At 20.7% G+C, this 5,207-nt stretch overlaps 1 protein-coding gene across 1 annotated transcript in view; it reads left to right on the top strand.

Moving 5' to 3' along the window:
* Positions 1 to 5,207, top strand: part of LOC117171245 (lysophospholipid acyltransferase 7) — a 50,526-nt gene that overhangs the window by 43,594 nt on the left and 1,725 nt on the right. The gene's annotated exons all lie outside the window — the stretch shown is intronic.

The following is a 5,207-nucleotide window of genomic DNA, read 5'->3' as shown; positions in this document are numbered from 1 at the left end:
AGAATCAGTAATTTTTAGTAAAACTCTTAATATTTATATATTTTTAGTTAAATTAATTTTTAATCGACCATAACTCGAGACCCGAGTTATGGCAATTTGAAAAATCCCGGCTTTTTTTAGATTTTCAGTATTGAATCAACAAGAATCTGTAATTTTTAGTAAAAGTCTTAATATTTCTTTATTTTTAGTTAAATTAATTTTTAGTCGACCATAACTCGAGACCCGAGTTATGGTCATTTGAAAATTCTCGGCTTTTTTTTAGATTTCAGTATTGAATTACCAAGATGCAGTAATTTTTAGTAAAAGTCTTGATGTTTTTTTATTTTTAGTTAAATTAATTTTTAATTGACCATAAATCAAGACCCGAGTTATGGTAATTTGAAAATTCCCGCCTTCTTTTTAGATTTTCAGTGATAAATCACAACGAGTCAGTAGATTTTAGTCAAAATTATGAAAAAATGCAATTTTTGACACCCTACAAGAATAAAAAATTATGGCACTAGACTTTTTTTTGGATTAACAAAGATTTCAATACAGTTTTTCCACCCTCTAGTGTCATAAAGGTAGACTCAACCTGCAATGATTTATTTATCTTTTTAAATTACATTTTCTTGACCCTAAAAATAGTTAAAAAATGACTTTTTAAAGCTCTTTGTGAAATTTCTCAGAATTTTTTTAAATACCCGAAAGTCTATAAAATATTTTAGAATCAGTTCAAATTATTGAAATATATTTAAAATACCCTAAGATATTTCAAATTTTGTTAAACCCCTTAAAATGTGTTTAAACTCTTGAAAATTCCTTGGAATTTAAAAGAAAAATCTTAAATATGTCTTTAAAATTCTCTGAAATCCTGAATTTATATTTTGTGGAATCCTGGAAAATTTAATAAAATACCTTGAGAGCTTTTGAAATCTCGTATAATCATTGAAATTCCTGAAAATCTTATAAAATTCCTTAGTATATTTTTAAATACCCTGAAATATTTCCTTAAAATAATCCTTTGAAATATATTTAAAATCCTTGAAATTAATAAAGCTTGAGAAATTTCTCAAGAGTTTTCAAAAATAATATAAAATCTTTTGGAATTACTTAAAAATACCCTAAAATATATCGAAACTTTTAAAATCTTTCGTAATCCTCGAAAATCTGATAAAATTCCTTGGAATCTTTTAATATACCCTAAAACATTTCAAATCCTTTGAAACTTTTTAAAGCTCTTTATGAAATTCTTTAGAGTTTGTTAAAATACCCGAAAGTCTATAAAATATTTTAGAATCACTTCAAATTATTGAAATCTATTAGTTTCTTGTTTGAATTCTTTAAAAACCTCCAAATATTCTTTTTAAATGATTTAAATTTGTCAAAACAAATTTTTACCTTTTAATCTTAAATTTTGGTTGAATTACCTCAAAATCTGCCATATTTTTTTTATGGTTTCAGAAATCTTTTTGCGTCTTTAAATATTCTCTTAAGATTAATTTTTCCAAACGAAAAATCACAAATAATTTTCTCTGGAATCTTAACAAATTTTGTTCTTATTAAAAACTATTCAAAATCCTTAAAAATTTTTCAATTTTTATTTTTAAATTTTCAAAAATCTACGTTTTTTTTTAAATCTCGAAAAAATTAAAATTTTTTTTTTAAATGTAAATTTTAAATTAAGTTCTTTATTTTTTATTAAATAATTTGAAATGTTTCACATTCTTTTTTGTTAAACTGAAAATCTCTTGAAATGTTTTTAAAAATTCTCTACATTTTGCTTTTAATGTTTTAAATTATTTTGGAATCTTATAAAAACTTCTGAATTTCTCATACACTTACTCGAATTTTTTTGTTCATTAATTAATTTCCAAATGTTATTTATAAATAACAATTCAACACTTCACTTATTTGAAATAGAATAAAAGCATTTAATTATATTTATAAATTTTATAACAATGTTCTAATTCTTATTTATAAACAAAAATTTTCCATATTCGCTTACAAATAAAAAAATTGTAATGATATAATTAAAACTGCAGCGTTTAAAGTTGAAATTTAGCAAGTGAAAATATGAAGAATTCGAGGTTCTATTTCCAAAAATGGAATCTCAAATTGTTCACGTTTGAATCTTTAATTTATATTTGCTCATTTTAGATGAACATTCATAGATTGCTAAATATAAAAAAAATTATCCTCTTTTTAAATTAATAGGCTTCAAATCAAACCGGTTAAAAATGGAATATTTTAGACTGAAAAAATATTTGAAATGGAAAATAGTTTATAGCTAAAATCCGTAAATTATTTGATTTTATATTTATATTATTATTATTATTATTATTATTATTATATATAAACATGTACACCTGAAATCTTTCCATTTTATTTTCCTGACGAAAACGTTACCAGGTTCATTTTTCAAAAAGAAAAATCATCAAAAAAACTTCCCAGGAATTAAAAAAAAAAATGTTTATTGAACCTTTCAAAATCATTAAAAATCTCTCAAATTTTATTTCAAAAATTTCAAAAATGTACATTTTCTTTAATTTTTTTTAAATTGTTCAAATTTTTGAATTATTTTTAATAAATGTTTTCAAAACTTAAAAATATCTTTTAAAATGATTCGAATTTTTTCAAAAATTTTGTAAAACCCATAAAAATAAAAATTCTTAAAATGATCCAGATTATTTGTTGACAACTGAAAATCTCTTGAAATGTTTTTAAAAATTCTCCCTAAACTTTTTTACAAAATAAAAAAAATTTCCAGGAATCTTGAGTACCTTTTTTTATCAGGAAACCTTTAAAAAATCTATGAATTTTGAAAGGTTTTTCATTTTAAATTTTCCTAAGAATCCAAAAAAAAGTTATTCTCTTGAAACCTTTCAAAGTTCGTAAAGAGCTTGTCAAATTTTCTTTCCATATTTTCAACAAAAAATGTCTTCATTTTTTTAAATATTTAAAAGTTTTAAATTAATAATTGTCCAATTGTTATTTATAATAATAATAATAATAATGTTTAAGTTTAAGATAAAATTGAAAATAGTTTATAAAGTTCAAATTTGTTTATGAGGATTTCCGAAACGGAAAATTTCATTTTGAGGATTAAAATCCGTGAAATATTTAATTTTATATTTATATTATTATAATATATAAACATGTACACATAAAATCTTTTCATTTTATTTTCCAGACGAAAACGCTACTAGGTTAATTTTTAAAAATGAAAAATCATAAAAAAAATTTCTCAGGAATCTTACAATTTTTTTGTTATTAAGCCTTTCAAAATCCTTAAAAAGTTTTTAAAATTTCAAAAATTTACATTTTCTTTAATTTTTTTTTAAGTCGTTGAAATTTTTTTTAAATGTTTTCAAAACTTAAAAATATTATTTAAAATGATTGAAATGTTTTAAAACATTTTGTAAAAACCGTAAAAGCTTTAAAAAACTTTCCTAAAATGTTCCACATTCTTTTTTGACTATTTATATTATTATAATAGAGTAATATGTATACATGAAAAATCTTTCAATTTTATTTGCCAGGAGTTTTATTTGCTAGGCGCTTTTTAAAAAATCTTTTTGTTATTATAAATCTTTCAAAATCCTTACAGTTTTCATATTTTACTTCTAAATTTTCAAAAATCTACGTTTTATTATTATGATTTTTTTAAATGTCACCAAATTCGAAATTATTTTAAAAATGTTTTTAAAACTTTTAAATATCTTTTGAAATGATTTGAATTTCTCCAAATATTTCATAAAAACCGGATCCTTTTTTTACACCTGGAAATCTCTTTAAATGTTATTGTAAATATATGTAAAGATCCTAAGAATTTTGAAAGATTTGTCATTTGAAATTTTCCTAAGATTTAAGAAATTTTTTTTTATTTTTTTGAAACCTTCAAATTCATAAAAAACCTCTAAACTTTTAGTTCAAAATTTTCAACAATCTACATTTTTCCTTAAATTTATTTGTGAATCGTTACAAACCTTATAAGTTGCTCTTACACTTACTCGAATTTTTGGTGAATTAATAATGTTCCAATTGTCATTTATATATAAAAATTCCATACTTTTCACTTATTTGAAATATAATAAAAGCATTTATTATTATGGCTATACATTTTGAAGTTTAAAACAAAACTAAAAATAGTTTATAAAGTTTCAATTTGATGCTAATGCTTTCCGCTACTAGATTAATTTTTTTTAAGTTTTCAAAAATCTATATTTCTTTTAATCTTTCAAAATTTTAAATTATTTTTAAAACTTTTAAATATCCTTTTAAATGATTAGAATTTTCTCACACATTGTTTAAAACCCGTAATTTTTGTTTAATTGCTTTAAAATGTTCCCGATTCTGCTTTGATGCCTAAAAATCTCTTGAAATTTTTTAAAACATTCTCCATTTTATTTTACAAAATGAAAAATCATTTGAAAATTTGCCAAGAATCCTAAAAATTATTGTATTATTTTGAAACCTTTAAAAATCCTAAGAATTTTGAAAAGTATATTTAAAATTTTCCTAAGAATCTTAAGAAAATCTTTTTATTTTTTTGAAACATTTCAATATTCATAAAAGAAGGCTCCTAAACTTTCTGTTTGAAATCTTAAAAAATATGCATTTTTTTATATTAATTAAATTTTCTGCGAATTAATAATTTTCCAATTGTTATTTATAAATAAAAATTCAACACTTTTCACTTATTTGAAATATAATAAAAGCATTTATTATTATGGCTATAAATTTTGAAGTTTAAAACAAAACTGAAAATAGTTTATCAAGTTTCAATTTGATGTTAATGCTTTCCACTACTAGATTTTTTTTTAATTTTCAAAAATCTACATTTTGTTTATATTTGTTTAAATGCTTCAAAATTTTTAATTATTTTTAAAACTTTCAAATGATTAGAATTTTCTCACACATTGTTTAAAACCCGTAATTTTTTTTTAATTGCTTTAAAATGTTCCAGATTCTGCTTTGATGCCTAAAAATCTTTTGAAATTTTTAAAAATATTCTCCATTTTATTTTACAAAATGAAAAATCATTAAAAAATTTGCCAGGAATCTTAAAAATAATTTTATTATCTTATTTTATTTATTATTTTATAATTTTATATTAATTGAACTTTTTGCGAATTAATAATGTTCCAATTGTCATTTATAAATAAAAATTTCACACTTTTCACTTATTTGGAATATTATAAAAGCATTTATTATTATGGCTATAA

Source organism: Belonocnema kinseyi, chromosome 4 (assembly GCF_010883055.1).
Source record: "Belonocnema kinseyi isolate 2016_QV_RU_SX_M_011 chromosome 4, B_treatae_v1, whole genome shotgun sequence".
Classification (NCBI taxonomy): domain Eukaryota; kingdom Metazoa; phylum Arthropoda; class Insecta; order Hymenoptera; family Cynipidae; genus Belonocnema; species Belonocnema kinseyi.
This window is presented reverse-complemented; position numbering and strand designations above follow the sequence as displayed.